Source organism: Dendropsophus ebraccatus, chromosome 2 (assembly GCF_027789765.1).
Source record: "Dendropsophus ebraccatus isolate aDenEbr1 chromosome 2, aDenEbr1.pat, whole genome shotgun sequence".
NCBI classification, from domain to species: Eukaryota; Metazoa; Chordata; class Amphibia; order Anura; family Hylidae; genus Dendropsophus; species Dendropsophus ebraccatus.
Genome location: NC_091455.1, coordinates 51,350,529 through 51,367,967, shown reverse-complemented (window position 1 = coordinate 51,367,967; position 17,439 = coordinate 51,350,529). Strand labels below are relative to the sequence as shown.

At 41.3% G+C, this 17,439-nt stretch overlaps 1 protein-coding gene across 2 annotated transcripts in view; it reads right to left on the bottom strand.

The window, feature by feature from the left end:
• CYP7B1 (cytochrome P450 family 7 subfamily B member 1) overlaps positions 1–17,439 on the bottom strand; it is a 151,938-nt gene that overhangs the window by 46,482 nt on the left and 88,017 nt on the right. The gene's annotated exons all lie outside the window — the stretch shown is intronic.

Sequence of the window (17,439 nt, the reverse complement as noted above, 5' to 3'; positions counted from 1 at the left end):
TTGGAGTGCCTCCAACATTCTCAGCCACCGGTATTCAAATGCCGAATGATCCCAATCAAGCATGCTTAAGTTGGGCTCATCTCAATTGTCCACCAATCATCAAATCATGATATATTCTGGTGATATGCCATCATTTTGGAGGAAACCCGCCACATTGAAATTGCAGTGCAATATTGGAAATGTTTCAGGATAAATGATCATCATTCATGTGTGTTCATTCTGCACTAAGTAAAGTGAGTAATTCTATCTGTACACAGATAGCTGTCAATCAATTATTAGGACCACCCACTTGACCACTTAGCCCGGCAAGAATTGACATAAATAAATGACCTTTTCCACTAAACAATATAGCAATCTGTTTAAAGATACAGTATATTGCAGGTGTATAACATGATGTGTGCATATTGGACTACATTTTCAATGGGACAGGGTCCCCTTGAAATAAAAAATGACTAGGGATGATAATGTGACCATTTAGATAACACCATGCAAATAAAAGGATTTTATTAGCTTATTCCTATGAGAATTTCTGTAATGATAAAGTCATGATCAAAATGGCACGAGCTGATCAACCCGAGGTGTAAAGTAACATGCATATACAAACCTGTTTTGTCAAATGTCAGGTGTTTTGATGAAGTTTGAACAGGTTTTCCAAGAAAAATAATTAGTACCAGGGTAAATTAACAAAAAACTGAACTCACCCCTAAATTCACAGTTGCCACTACAATGTCCCAGTCAGAGAAATTCCATATACATTCCTCACATGATGCTGCAGCCAATCAATGGCCTTGGACCTGCGATTGGTTTTCAGATATGGCCGGTAAGGGGGTAGTTATGGATGGCAGAGGTCACTTACCTCCCTGGTTCCAGCGCCGGGTCCCGGATCGCAGCGCCCCGTCCCGTGGCCACTTCCTGGTCTTAGCTGCTGCACAAGACGTGACGTCTCCAGGCAGCTCAGCCATTTGGCGGCCGTAGCGGAGTCCCACCTCGGCCACTGAATGGCTGAGCTGCTTGGAGACATCACGTCCCGTGCAGCAGCTCAGATCAGATAGCAGCTGCGGGACAGGGGCACGGGGCGCCGCGATCTGGGACCCGGCGCTGGAACCGGGGAGGTAAGTGACCTCTGCCATCCATAACCACCCCCTCCCCGGCCATATATGAAAAATACGCCTGGCCCGGAGTACCCCTTTAATAGTCTTTTCTTAATTAGGGACAACTAGATGACTAAAAAAATGGAGACTCTGCAAGGATATTAGTGATGGCCTTGTCAAGTCTGCAGCTGCACAGATGTCACCCCTGACCTAGATGATTTTCAATGCAAGTCTATGAGTCAGTCTAGGTTGCAGACACAGAGCGGGGATAGGAGCACATGGCAGCACGGTTGTCTCCCCACTCGTGATACCAATTAGTCAGGGTCCAAACACTCACACCCTGACTAATAAAAAATTTTAATAGGTCTCGCTGACATATTTTTTTTTAAAACAGATACTCCTAAAAAATAAAACTTTCTCAAATTCAAATGTACTAAAATAAAAATGCTTCTGGTCATAAAGGGTCCTGACCTGATCTTAAAGTGGTTACACCTTGAGTATTTTCCAAATTCTTTGAATAATGAAATATTCTAAATATGTTTTTATCCAGATTTCAGTCACAAAGCCAAAAATGACGAGTACTGTAGTTTCACATTTCAAAACCAGAAAGACTCTAAGCACATGTCAAAGTCAATACAACAAGCAGTGACTACAGAAAAAGAAGAACAAAACCTTGGAATGACCTAAAACCTAAAACATGAAATGCCATAAGTATAACCTCTTAGTAAAAGTATATAGGCCTACAATGACCACGGGCCTGTCAGAAGGCCCCATCTACACTTTTTTCCTATATAATGGCAACACAATACCACAAAAATGTAATCAATCCCTTATTAATCTCAATAAAGCAAGTTTGCAATTTACATTCATTATTTTTTTTGTTTTTGTTATCATGCTTTAAAACAAAGCTATACTTATCTGAAAAAAAATGCAGGTCCAGTCTCCTGAAGGCAGCGTTTTAGTCTTGTGCTGGTTGAAAAAAAAAGAGACTAAACACAGGAATTCCGGCCAGTACAGAGAGTCATGACTCATGTGTCCATCAATCACATGACTGCTTTCTCTCTGTGAGAGCTCAGATTACTTGGGGAACATGGGACATCCTGTGTTTAGACTCTTTTTTTCAATGATAACAAAAAAAAAGTGATGAATGTAAATTGCAGACATGCTTTATATCACATATACTTAGTGTCGGACTGGCACACCAGAGGACCGGAGAATCCTCCAGTGCTCTCCCAGCTTTAGAAGTTGCACTAACACTGATTGACATGTCATTTCTTACTGGTTATTTATTGGTGGGCCCCCAGGAACATTTCCTCTGGTGGGCCCCAGATACCCCAGTCCGACACTGCATATACTATTAATTTAGATTTTAAAAGTTATAACAAAAGTGACATATTTATACCCAAAGGATAGTAATATCATGCCAAGATAGTATATAGGAGGGAAACATCCTGGGAACACAACAAGGGCCACTAGTAAACAATTAATACACCACAATGGTGGTTGCATACCAATTGCACTAACCCCCTCCAAATGAACAGCAGAGTAAATTTGCTACTGCACAAACCCTCAACCTGTTATCCCTATGCAAAGTGCAAGTGTACCACAATAAACAATCCAAGGATATGCCTTGATATATGCCATGAGATTACCTCTTACCAAGTCTGTGTGCCAATCCCCAAGTAAGAGCTCACATACGAGGCAGGTTGCTTTCTGTGTGGTAACGAGCGCCATTACTATTACTTTTACTTCTACTTTGACCAAGTTTCCTGTGCGTTAGTAGCTTACACATCCCCAAAACATCCGTGATCCACCTTTGTGCTTTACAGTAGAAATGGTGTTACTTTCATAATAGGCTTTGTTGACACCTCTCCAAATGTAACGTTTATGGTTGTGGCTAAAAAGTTCTCTATTTGTCTCATCACTCTAAATTACCTTGTTTTAGAAGTTTTAAGGCTTGTCTCTGTGCTGATTGGCCAATGGTGTAGCTACCATGGAGGCAGACCAAGCAACTGCTAAGGGGCCTGGGTGGTATGGGTTCCAGGACTCCCTATGGCAAAATGTGGCCTGCCTCCATGATTACGACACAGGATCTCAGGGCTGCTCATTAGTTGTCAGAGCTGCCCCAGACCACACACACAACGTTTTTTTGCTATGGGGCACCATGAATTTTAGTTACGCCCCTGTGTTGGGCGTATTATAGGTGAGAAACTTTGTGGCATTTTCACAGTAATGGCTTTCTTCTGGTGACTCGACCATGTATCCCATTTTTCTTCAAGTGCCTCCTTATTGTACATGGGGTATATAAACTTTTCATCATGGTCATTTGGATGTTTTTGGTTGTCATTATGATTTAAAAAGAGTAAACACAGTAGTTTGACAATAAATGGCTTCCCCCAACCACTATACATGAGTGGAGAAAAGTTTTTGTGTTATCATTTATATTCTCTTAAAAAAAGGAAAAGAAAGCAGAAATTCTACTGGGTTTGTAAACTCTTGAGCAGACAGCAGTATACTAAGTCTTAAGATTTAGAAGTGGTGGTAGAAGTGAGGATAATACGGGCCACCACCAAAACTCGATTAACCCATTAGCCTGCCAAATACAGCAACATGTTTTTTTTCCATTTCACAAAGCACCTAAATAAAAAAAAACTACAGCCAGAAAAGAGAAACAGATTAGAATAAAATAAAAAAACTTTAGTATTTAATCAGTACAAGACAATTTGGTGATACATGCCCTTTAAGGACCAAGGCTAATTTTTCAAGTCTGGCATCTGCCTCTCTATGCTGTAAAAACTTTGGGGTGCTTTATCTTATAGTAATTCTTAGACAGCTTTTTCTATATCATGTTTTACTTTATGTTTGTGGTAAATTTTGGTCAATACATTCAAGAGTTTTTCATATAAATTTTTTTTTAAAAGTACTTCCTCTAAAATTAAAATTCTTAAATTACCTTAGACCTCTACTTATTTATTTGTTTATTTATTTTTTAGAACAATAGAAGGCTTACAGTTTTATCAAATAATTTCCAAATTTTCAAGAAACTTTATTAGGTACCAGTTAAGTTTTGAAGTAGATAAGTAGATATGGGAAGGTATTTTAGAAACCCCATCCATAAGTCAGCTAATTTTAAAAACTGCAAGCTGCTACACACAGTCCCCCTTTTACTTTACTTTTACATTACTGTCCCACCAGGGAACTTGGCTGTGCAATTTGTTAATCGCTCGTATAATATACTGCAGTACAAATCTGTACTACAGTGTATTGTGCCTGCCAATGACTGCAGCATCTAAAGGGTTAACTGTCAGAACTGGAGCTCAACTCCGCTACTGACAGTTGTGGCGGGAGCCTGGAAATGTGTGGCAGCCAGGACCCGCTGCTGAAGAACAATCACCATTCCTTACCCCTGGCTCACACTAGCAATGTATATTTACATGGCAATTGCACAGCACATCAGGGTTTATAAATAGAAGAGGTGTCAACATACTTTTTGACAATGTATTGTATATGATACTGTCTGGCTGCACTGAGCCTTCAAGTAGTTCCTGATTGAAGAACTGTCGATTCACATGAGAGTTGTAGGAAGAAAGAAAGCAGAATGAATAATGCAAAACAACATGAGAAGGAATATGTGTTCTATATTTGTATATTATTTTAAACACAAAATATGTACATGCACAAAATATGCATTCGTATCAAAAGTATTTTTTAAAGCTGGTTATGGATGTAAAGATTAAGAATAGTCTGCAGGCCGAAGGAATTCCGGACGGAGTGTATATACATGGTATACACTCCACCCGGAATCCCTAGCGGTGCCGTAGAAAACTGATACGTCAGTTTTCTGCGACTGCTATTCATTGAATAGCGGCTGCAAAAAACCCTGTCAGTGCACACAATGGAGCAAGTGGCTCCGGCCGCACGCTCCATTGTGTGCTGTAAGGAGTTTTGATGCGGGCGTGCCGGCATTATCTTTTCTGAGACCGGCCGTTCCGTGACCCAGCCGGGTCATGGGATGGCCGGTCTCACACTACATGGGAACATAGCCTCACAAAGTATTCACAGTATCCCTTCTAGAAAAGTTTGTACAAACACCTTTCTTTAAATAAACTTCATTAATCTATTGCTGGTGAAAATAAAATTAATAATAACAAAAAACAATAAATATGTCCCTATATTAATTGGAAGCCCTCTGTTTTAATTAATAATATACGGTAAAACAGCTATAAATGCTTTTCAATGTGCAGCTATATTATCCAAAATAATAAACATGCTAGTAGATTCTGCCTGTGTTAAAGGGACCATCTGTTCTAAAATACATTTGTGAAGCCAAGTAGTACTTTGTTTTAACAGTCTGCTTTTGTGTTTGTGGAATGCATGCTAAAAAACACCCAGTCCTGGACACTGAAACTGCAGCACTCAAGGACATACATAGTTTAGCTATATTGCCAATATTAGCCTATGTTCACATGCTGTAAGAGACCGACCGTTCCGTGACCGGGTCGGGTCATGGAACGGCTGGTCTCTGAAAAGATCATCCCGGCCAGTACTACAGTACCGGTCGGGTGATCTTTTCGGCCGCAGTGTTCTGATCCGGGCGCATCCGTGCTCGTCCGCATCAGAACTCCGCACAGCACAATATGGAGTGAGCGGCCACTATTCAATGACATGTCAGTTGTTTGCGCCGCCACGAGAGATCCCGGCCAGAGCGTATACTATGTGTATATGCTCTGACCGGGTTCCTAGGCAGCAATGGACGTATATTTCCATATGAATCACGGCCAATGTACAACGAAAATATAAAGTGTGTCAACATAGCCTTAAACTGTCATATCCATGTATGGCTTCCACTATTTAATCACTAGAGAAAAGAAATCTCATAAAACATTTAAAGAAGCACTCTAGCAAATGCAATATCCTATCATGCCTGCTTAATTGTATCCATGCATGTCATTTATTTCATTATAGGCTCCTTTCACTCATTTTCTGTGGGCTGCACATAAAATGACTAGCTGCACAGTTATAAAGCTCCCTTGATTCACCCTGCCTGACTGTGATTATTGCTTGCAGAATACCTTGTGTATCCTATTTGGTGGGACTGTTTTCCCTTGCTTCCTGTTTGTAAGGACCAGTTCATACGGAGCAAAAGCAGAGGAATATCACGGCGGAACTCTCCGCTGCTGAACCACGCTGTTTCAGTGTGAAATTTTTTCTCTATGGGAGGGCTCATGTACCTGTGGTCATCCGAGGTTCTCCGCTCAAAGAATTGACATGGCAATGCAATGACACAAGTTTTATGTCACTTAAAAGTGGAAGCAGGTGCTATGGCTGCTACTTTGATAGTTCTGTCCCCGGTTTTGTGACTCTTTCTGTAAATTCACTCAACTCAGTGTGCATTGTACACCATTAAAAATGGTTCCAATAATGCACTACTGGCAATTTAAAGGATAAGTCCAGGCAAAGCTATTTTTTTAACAAGTGCTGGGGAGGTGGAAGATAAAAGTGATAATGTGCTCTTAACTCCTCTGCTCCAGCGCTGGTGGCCACATACCACAGCTCCGGTCCCTGGCCGCTTCCTGTTCTGAGCCTGGACCCGAGATGCGACGTGTGCGGTCTGCTCAGCTTGTCAGTCTACGGCAACTGGCAGGCTGAGCTGACCACACACGTCATGTCACGGGTCCTGGCTCAGATCGGAAAGCAGCCAGGGACCGGAGCAGTTGTTTGCGGCCACCAGCGGCGGAATGGGGGAGGTATGAGCATGTTATTACTTTTTTTTTTTTTGAAGTGGTGGGGGGTGGGGAGGGTGTATGCATATCAAGTTTTTCATCATGCAGTTGCACTTTAAAGTGAGTCTGTACCCACAATCTGACCCCCCCAAACCACTTGTACCTTCGGATAGCTGCTTTTAATCCAAGATCTTTCCTGGGGTCCGTTCGGAAGGTGATGCAGTTATTGTCCTAAAAAACAACTTTTAAACTTGCAGCCCTGTGCCAAACTGGAGTACCTGTGCCCTAACTTTGCACCACCCCTCCGCCCTCTTCATCATAAGGAATGCTCCAGGCAGATTGTCTCCTTTTCCCCACCTGTGTCAGCCAGGCACATGGGCTGGATCGTTAAGCACCTGTACAATGTTCAGCATGGAGAAAACGTTCCAGTGGCATTCCTAATGATGAAGAGTGTGGGGAGGAGGGACGGAGGTGCAAAGTTAGGGCACAGATACTCCAATTTGACACAGGGCTGCAAGTTTAAAAGATGTTTCTTAGGACAATAACTGCATCACCTGCTGAACGGACCCCAGGGCAGGTATTGGATTAAAAGCAGCTATCTGAAGGTACAAGTGGTTTGGGGGCGGGGGGGGGGGGCAGATTGTGGGTACAGAGTCACTTTAAGTTCTATAGAACTTAAAGTACAATTGCACTATACCTAAAGCTTGCTGCATTAATTTAAAAAAGTTTTCATATTTTACAAAACAGTATTTCTTCTCCCCTTTCAAAATGAAAATCCTGAAAACAAAAGCCTACTGCATGTAGCTGAACATCAAAATACTGTGTGTAAAATGGGCCTTACTGTAGTTTCTGTGCTTCTAAAGCCAAGCTCATATTATTTATGAACAGTTAATAACTGGCAATGTCTCAAATGTATTATAGAAATCGAATTGGGCCTGGAACCCAAGGGGGAAGATTATTGTTATGGAGAGAGAACACTGAAGACTGTTTATTGAAGGTATTTTGTCATATCTGTCATAACTAGTTAATAGTCTGACTCCCCTCTAAAGATGGGCAAATGTCCCATCATATTTTGCTTTGCCAAAAGCTTGAATTCACCAATTAAAAAGAAATATACAAAGTTTTAGGCACCGGCCAACTGTTTTATAGGATTTTCAATACAATACGATAAATTTTTCATGAATGGACTCCAGGTTAATTCTTACTGATATAGAGAAATATCAGCAAGAGATAATTTAAGATGTTGGTTGCGTGATTGTGATTTAGATATACTAGCATACAAACTACTGTTTGTTTGTACTGGTAAAATTTACCTGCACTGCCAATTACACAACAAATAAATACTTAGAAGTTTTTGGTTGTTCTATTGTCTATTTAGAGTATAATAATAAAGAGCATTTACATCTATAATAAAACAAAATCACACATACTTATATACAATGAATATAAAATAAATAAAAATAAAAAAATAAAAGGATTTTAAATAAAAATAAAATATAATAAAAGGGTATTGATAAAATAGAATGTGTCCAAAGACGGCTTCAAAAATGGGGGAGGGTGTGAGTCATAAAACATCTCAGGAAAGCCTTAAAGGACTCTGTACCCACAATCTGTCCACCCCAAACCACTTGTACCTTCGGATAGCTGCTTTCAATCCAAGATCTGTCCTGGGGTCCGTTCGGCAAGTGATGCAGTTATTGACTTAAAAACAACTTTTAAACTTGCAGCCCTGTGTCAAACTGCCGTTGCCTAGAGTATCTGTGCCCTAATCTTGCACCACCCCTCCGTCCCTCCTCCCCGCCCTCCTCATTATTAGGAATGCCACTGGCAGAATTTTTCCTATTCCTCTGCAGTGAACACTGCACAGGTGCCTTAACGATCCAGCCCATGTGCAGTGTTCACACAGCTGATGAATAGGAGAAAACCTGCCTGGGGCATTCCTAATGAAGAGGGAAGGGAGGAGGGACAGCGTTGTGCCAGCCTTATGCACAGACACTCTAGGCCACTCCAGTTTGACACAGTGCTGCAAGTTTAAAAGTTTTTTTTAGGACAATAACTGCATCACCTGCCGAACGGACCCCAGGACAGATCTTGGTTTAAAAGCAGCTATCCGAAGGTACAAGCGGTTTGGGGGGGGGGGGGGGGGGGCAGATTGTGGGTACAGGGTCACTTTAAGGATCTAAATCTGAATAGTCTGAAGCCCCATGATCGAAACATTTAAATATGTTAAAGGACTAAATAAGGTTCAGGAGGGAGGTGTTTTTAAAAAAAGACTGCACTCAAAAGCATTATTGGAAAATATTTTGCAAAAGCATTATTGGAAAATATTTTGAAAGAGTAGTAGATGCTTGGAAGAAACTTCCAGCAGATGTGGTTGGTAAATCTACTATAACAGAATTTAAACATGCCTGGGGGATAGGATATATATATATATTAAGATAATAGGAAAGGAAATACTAAAAGGGCAGACTAGATGGACCAAGTGGTCTTTTTCTGCCAACAATCTTCTATGTTTCAGTAGAAATCGCAGCAGAAAGGACAGCATGACATGGAGGAGAGCAGCAGCTGATAGCTATGCTGTTGGTGGCACAGAAGTTACCCATGTTGCTTTGTAGTGTTGGAGTCCTGGGATCAAATGCCATCAGGGATAACAGCTGTGTGTATGTCCCTCAATGTTTGAATGGATTTTATCCCATACTTTAAAACACTGTGGGCCCCATTGGGGACAGAGACCTATGTGAGTGACTAAAATCTTTGCACAGCACTGCAGATTAAAGGTCTTTTTACACAGAAAGATTATCTGACAGTTTATCTACCAAAGACTTGAAGCCAAAGCCAGGAATTGATATGAAAAGATGAGAAATCTCAGGCTTTCCTTTATGACTTGATCTCTGTTTACAGTCTGCTTTTGGCTTTGGCTTCAAATCTTTGGCTTCAAATCTGTCAGATAATCTTTCTATGTAAATGGACCCTGAATTGGTGCTATGTAAATAACCATATTGTTGTTATTATTCTACTGTTATTGATCTGTTATTATTCTGTTGTTATTGATCTACAGGGCAGTGCTGCTGCTGATGCTGTCTGCAATATGAAGAGGAGAGATGCTACTTCACCTCATGCTAGTCACTATTCTATTTATTGCTGAGGGAAACTTGCAACAGAATCCTAACTCATTAAGCCCCGCCCTATTGACACCCCACCCTCCTGCAGGTTCCTGACCCCTGTGACCTGGAAGTTCTTTATGTAAATAAAATAAAAAAATTGCAAAATAAAGCAGCAACAGACGAAGCCCCGGGGACACAGAGATGAAGGCAGCTGAAGAAAACAACTAAGGAAAAAAGACTACAAATGATTCTCTATTCCAATAAGAAAAAATGAACTACCTCTTTAAGTGGCCATATAGATTAAATGAATACAATCTGAGCCTGCCGATCCTGGCATGAGCATCTTACCATGCCAACTGTATGGGGGTGACCCAACTCTCTACAGAAAGAGGAAAGAAGGATTTGCTCCCAATGCAGATGAGCCCATGTGAGGAGCCTGGCTGTGGTTCATTCCCATATTCTGAGAACACATGCACACTCTAAGCATTCATGTGAATGGGGGGGGGGGGGGGGGGGGGTTGAGTAGAAACATATGTCAGCTGAATAAATATGTGGTTATCTAAGGTGTATGGCAATGTCTAGTCTATGCATATAGTATATTTTAATGTATTGGAGGTGGAAAGGGTGGTCCAACAAAGTTTTAGGAGGGTGCTTGTAAGGATTCTCAATTAGGATAGAAAGAGTTAATATTTGGAATCAGCATGAGTAAATATATTATAGCAGCACTGGACCAACTACCGTCTGGGAATGGCAATTTAGGGCTCATAAAATTATTCTCCAGATAGGTCATCAATACTGGGTTGGCAATGATCCAACTCCTGGAATCTTTTGCTGATCAGCAGATTGAAGAGACCATGGTGCTTGTGTGAGCGCGGAGGCTTCTTTACTGATACTTGTCTTTTCTATTGCCATATTTTTTAGTCATTTATTTGAATGGGGCAACAATGTATTACCTTGATTCTAGTAATAGTATGGCGGCGGAAAGGAAAAGCAGCCTTGAAGAGGCTGTGGTGTGCTCACGAGCCTCTCCAAACATCGGTGGGGTGCCAAGAGTGAGATCTCCTATTGACCTAATATTGATTGCCTATTCAGGGGATTTTAAAAGCTCAGATAACCCCTTTAAATACTGAACAGAAATGTGTTACTCATGGACCTAATGTTAAAAGAAATACAAGGAAAAGATCCCCACAAACCAATACAAATCACAGTCCCTTAGAACGAAATTTGAATTTGCTACCAGGTCATCATTATCAGTTTCTAACAAAACTATTCTGCAAAAAAAAAAAAATCTAAATATTCTCTGCAGTTTTGAAAATTATCCTGTAGTTACTTCAACTTTCATCTAATTTTTTTTTCCCGATGCAGAAATATCCGGAATTAAATTAAGCTAAATTATTACTAAAAAACATTAGGTCCGCACTTTTTGAAAAACACCCGTGAAAGTGTAATATGCATAATAAGTCTGTCATTATTATGCCTGGCAGAACAAAGGCAAATATGTGCTAAGCTAAAAAGGATAGAATTTTTCCAAGCACATGCTAAACAGTCTTTTTTGGCAGGTAGCAGAATGGATTAGAACCTTGGGGTGATAATAGAAAGAGCTACAAAACAAATGGCTTAATGCACAGCATCCATGACTTAAAGCCAACATTATGTTTGGAAAGAGCAAAGGGAGGAAGTAGCACATAGATTGTGAAGAGCTGGAATGCCATCATGTGAGAGACTGACAGATCATCCGCACACTAAATAATATACACATAACATACAATAAGCAGATGAGGAGCAGAGTATTGCATCTGCTGCAGCAAGAGCCGTTCCAGCATTGTCTACAAGGCTGCTTTATTATTACTGCCCCTTCTATTACTTCCCAGTTATCATTTCCATGTTCTCTCTCCAAGGTGTTTGCAGACCATATTCCGAGAAATTATCAGGTTTTATTTTTTTTATTATACAATGTAAACATTTGAAGTTATTTTGTTATTATTATTAATATTAAGATGAACCATCTGTCCACCATCTGCTGGCTACAAACTCGAAATAAAAGTCTCTGTCTAATATGTACCGAGCAATTAAAGAAAACAGATTTAAAATAAAGTATTGGGCTCTGTTTAGCAGCTCATATGTTTCGTTTTATATTAAGTAGGGGTTAAAAAAAATTATCTTTGTAGGTGTCAATATGGATTTTATATAATAAACAGATCTAATGAGATGTATATAAAAATAATTGAATTTAGCAAGTGTATTTCCAGCAGTGTACATCCAAATGTTCAGATTTGTTTAAGAGCAAATAAAGAAGTAAGGTTTTATCTGTAGGCATCTTACTGAAAAGACTTATTGAACATGAGCAGTTTGGTCAAGTATAGTGATGAGCGGACATCCCGATGTTCAGTTCGGATCCTGAACACAAACATAAAAAAAAAAGGTTGTGATCGGTTTGTGTTCACCAAACAAATACAGAAAGCACAGCAGAAGTGTACGTTTTGATCTATGCACATACGTACAGATTATCAGGTGCAAAGTGTATATTACGTAGTTGCATACGCATTTTCTTACGCAGTAGTGTACAGATTGTGTAGGTTTCTGTCTAGAGTTACTCACATGCGCACAGATTATTAGGTGAAAAGCGGAAATCACGCAGTTGTGTTTATTCGCACGTTCGAATATGTTCGAAAATAGTTGTAACCATTCCGATCATCGAACAAATTGTTCGTGATTGGGGAATGCGAACAATTTACGTATGAACATTTACAAACATTTTCGCTCATCACTATTCTCACGGTATCACGGTACCATACTTTTTGAAATGGATTAATAGAACCTGTGGGGGAGGAATTTCCCAAGACCAACATATATAAATAAACTCCCTATTGCCATTAATTTTGGCAGATTTATTAACCCCTTCAAGATCAAGCCTATTTGCACCTAAAAGACCAGGCTCATTTTTCAAAATCTGACCTGTCTCACTTTATGCTCTTATAGCTCAGTGATGCTTTAACGTATGCTAGCGATTCTGAGATTGTTTTTTCGTCACATATGGCACTTTATAATAGTGGCAAAATTTGGTCACTACTTTGTGTGTTCTTTGTGAAAATTGTGAAAAAACTTAAAAAATTAGCATTTTATGAACTTTGAAATTCTCTGCTTCTAAAAAAAGAAAGTCGTATCACATAAATTAGTTACTAAGTCACATTACCAATATGTCCTCTTTATTCTGGCTTCATTTCATAAACATATTTTACTTTTTTAGGGTGTTACGGGGCTTAGAAATTTATCAGCAAATTACCACATTTTCGTGAAAGTTTCCAAAACTGATTTTTTTAGGGACCAGTTCTTTTTTTAAGTTGATTTAGGAGATTTGTATACTGGAAACCCCCATAAGTGACCCCATTTTGGAAACTAGACACCTTAAAGAATTTATCTAGGGGTATAATGAGCATTTTAACCCTACAGGGGCTGTTGGAAAGTATTCACCATTATGCCGTAAAAAATGAAAAATTAAAATTTTCCAATAATATATACGTTTAGATTAAAGTTTCTCATTTTCAAAAAGAACTTGAGAGAAAAAGCACCCCAAAATTTGTAACGCAGGTTCTCTTGAGTACTATGGTACCCCATATGTGGGCGTAAACCACTGTATGGGCACACAGCGGGGCTCAGAAGGAAGGGAGCGTCAATTAGCTTTTCCATTGCAGATTTTGCTGAAGAAGTTTCCGAGCGCCACGTGCATTTGCAGAGCCCCTGTAGTGTCAGCAGAGAGAAAAACCCCCATAAGTCACCCCATTTTGGAAAGTATAATCCCCTCAAAGAATTCATCTTGTGGTAGGATGAGCATTTTGACCCCACAGGTGTTAGAGGAAAGTATTCAAAATTAGACAGTAAAAATGAAAAACTCGAATTTTTCCAATAATATGTTTTTTTGGTTTAAAAATTTCTCAATTTCACGAGGAACAAGAGAAAAAAAGTACCCCAAAATTTGTAACACAGGTTCTCCTGAGTAAAAAGGTACCTCATATGTCGGTATAAACCACTGTATGGGCACACAGCCGGGCTCAGAAGGGAAGGAGCGCCAATTAGCTTTTTCAATGCAGATTTTGCTGAAGAAGTTTCTGAGCGCCAGGTGCGTTTGCAGTGCCTCTGCAGTGCCAGCGGAGTAAAATATCACCATAAGTTACCCCATTTTGGAAAGTGCACCCCTCAAAGAATTCATCTTGGTGTGTGGTGAGCATTTTGACCCCAAAAGTAGACAGTAAAAATGAAAAACACAAATTTTTCCAATAATATGTTCCTTTAGTTTGAAATTTCTTAATTTCACGAGGAACAGGAAAGAAAATTCACCCCAAAATCTGTAACGCAGGTTCTCCTGAGTAGAACGGTACCCCATATGTGGGCATAAACCACTGTATGGGCACACAGCGGGGCTCAGAAGGGAAGGAGCGCCAATTAGCATTTTCAGTGTAGATTTTTCTGAAGAAGTTTCTAAGCACCAGGTGCGTTTGCAGAGCCCCTCTAATGTCTACAGAATAGAATCCCCCCAAAGGTCACCCCATTTCAGAAAGTACACCACTCAAAGAAGTCATCTTGGGGTAGGATGAGCATTTTGGCCCCACAGGTATTAGAGGAAAGTATTCAAAATTAGACAGTAAAAATGAAAAACTTGAATTTTTCCAATAATATGTTGGTTTAGTTTGAAATTTCTAAATTTCACAAGGATCAGGAGAAAAAATGTACCCCAAAATCTGTAACGCAGGTTCTCCTGAGTACAACGGTACCCCATAGGTGGGCATAAACCACTGTATGGGCACACAGCAGGGCTCAGAAGAGAAGGATCGCCAATTTGCTGGAGCAAAACCGCAGTTAGTAATAGTTATTAGAATAGTGCAGTTACTAAAATAAAATAAAAAAAATAGATTACAGGTAATGTGGGGTGGTTACGGACAGTCTGGGGTAGTTACGGACAGTCTCGGGTGGTTACGGGCAGTCAGAGGTGGTTACGGGTAATCTGGGGTGGTTACGGGCAACCTGCTGTGGTTACGGCAACCTGGGGTGGTTAGAGGCAACCTGGGGTTATTAGAGGCAACGTGGGGTGGTTACGGGCATCGTGGGGTGGATACGGACAACCTGCTGTGGTTACAGACAATCTGGGGTGGTTACAGGCAACCTGCTGTGGTTAGACGCAACGTGGGGTGGTTACGGACAATCTGGGGTGGTTACAGGCAACCTGCTGTGGTTACGGACAATCTGGGGTGGCTACGGACAATCTGGGGTGGTTACAGACAATCTGAAGTGGTTACGGACAATCTGGGGTGGTTACAGACAATCTGAAGTGGTTAAGGACAATCTGGGGTGGTTACAGGCAACCTGGGGTGGTCACGGACAATCTGCAGTGGTTACAGGCAGCCTGGGGTGGTTACAGACAACCTGGGGTGGTTACAGGCAATGTGGGCTGAATACTGACAACCTGCTGTGGTTACAGACAATCTAGGGTGGTTACAGGCAACCCTCTGTGGTTACGGGCAACGTGGGGTGGTTACGGACAATCTGGGGTGGTTACGGACAATCTGGGGTGGTTACGGACAATCTGGGGTGGTTACAGACAATCTGGGGTGGTTACAGACAATCTGGGGTGGTTACAGGCAACCTGCTGTGGTTATGGATAAACTGAAGTGCTAATAGGTAATCTGAGGTGGGTACCTGTAATCTGGCGTGGTTACGGGCAATCTGGAGGGGGTAACTGGCAATTTGGAATGGTTAGAGGCAAGGTGCAGTGGTCAGATGCAAGGTGCGGTGGTCAGTGGCAACGTGCGTTGGTCAGAGGTAAGGTGCGGTGGTCAGAGGCGATGTGCGGTGGTCAGAGGCAAGGTGCGGTGGTCAGAGGCAAGGTGCGGTGGTCAGAGGCAAGGTGCGTGGTCAGAGGTGACGTGCGGTGGTCAGAGGCGACGTGCGGTGCTCAGAGGCGACGTGCGGTGGTCATAGGTGACGTGTGGTGGTCAGAGGCGACGTGCGGTGGTTGTATGCAATCTGGGGGGTTACATGTAATCTGGCATGATTACAGGCAACCTGGGGTGGTTATGTGCAACCTGCGGTGGTTACGGGCAACCTGGGGTGCTTATAGCTAATCTGGGGTGGGTACATGTAATTTGGGGTGGTTACAGGCAATCTGGGGTGATTACGGACAATCTGGAGGGGGTCACTGGCAACGTGCGGTGGTTACGGGCAACGTGCGGTGGTTACGGGCAACGTGCGGTGGTTAAGGGTAATCTGGGGGTTACGTGCAATCTGACGTGATTACGGACAACCTGGGATGGTTATGGGCAACATGCGGTGGTTACGGGCAACCTGCGGTGGTTAGGGGTAATCTGGGGGGGGTTAGGGGTAGGTAATTTGGGAGTAAACTGCAATTATTACTATAATAAAAAGTGTGTGTTTTATTTTTTTGTGTGTTTGTCACTTTTTGTACTTTATACATTCATTTTCACTGTATTACTATGATTACTGTGATATTTTCTATCACAGTAATCATAGTTCAGTGACAGAGACCAAACTGAACGTGTACAAAACATAATGGGTCCATGATGTTTCTGTAAGGTTTCTATTTCTATTAAAGGAGCAAATAGTGTAGCTCACTGTCAAGAAGCAAAAGAAGACTGGCTGCACATACCATATTTTCTGACGTATAAAATGACTTTTTAATCCCGAAAAATCTTATCAGAAGTCGGGGGTCATCTTATATGTCGGGTATGGTCACCACATATGCATCACCACCATATGCGACGACCACTATAAAAAAAACCTAACTATTCAACTCACCTGTGACCTGTTCCCGGCAGCCGCACATCTCCTGTCATGTTTCAGGGACAGGCAGCCTGTGCCAAAGGTCCCCAAAGCTCCCCCAGCAGTCAAGTGTCTCATCAGAAAAGCTCGAAGGCGCTTGGCTGCCGGGAGAGCTTCGGGACAGTGACAGAGGCGCCAAAAGTCCCTGAAGCTTCAGGGAACTCCGGCGCAGGCAGTGTGCATCACACTGCCTGTGCCGGGAACATGACAGGAGACACGCGGCTGCTGGGAGTGGGTCACACGTGAGTTGATTGTTGTTGTTTTTTTTTTTTATTTAACTTTAGTTAACCCCTGCTTGAAAGCAGCATGGCTCCAGCTAGTAAACCCTGCAGTGGTCAGGCAAGGGTTAAAATTTTTCAGGATATAAGACGAATCCCTGAAAATCTTCTTAAAAGTCAGGGGTTGTCTAATACGCCCAGTCGTCTTATATGGCAGAAAATATGGTACATTATTTAGCCCCACTTATCATGGTGTTTTTGAAGAGCTATCATTTAGCGGACAGATATTGACAGTTTATACATGTACTTGTAATAAAAACATTGTATTCTCTAAATATGATGTTTTTTTCAAATGTCCATACGATTCTCCAATTGCCTGGAAAAACACACAAAATATCATGTACAAAAATCTATAAAAATGCATGAAAAATGCATAAGGGGTACTAAAGTCAAAACCAATGAATATTATAGG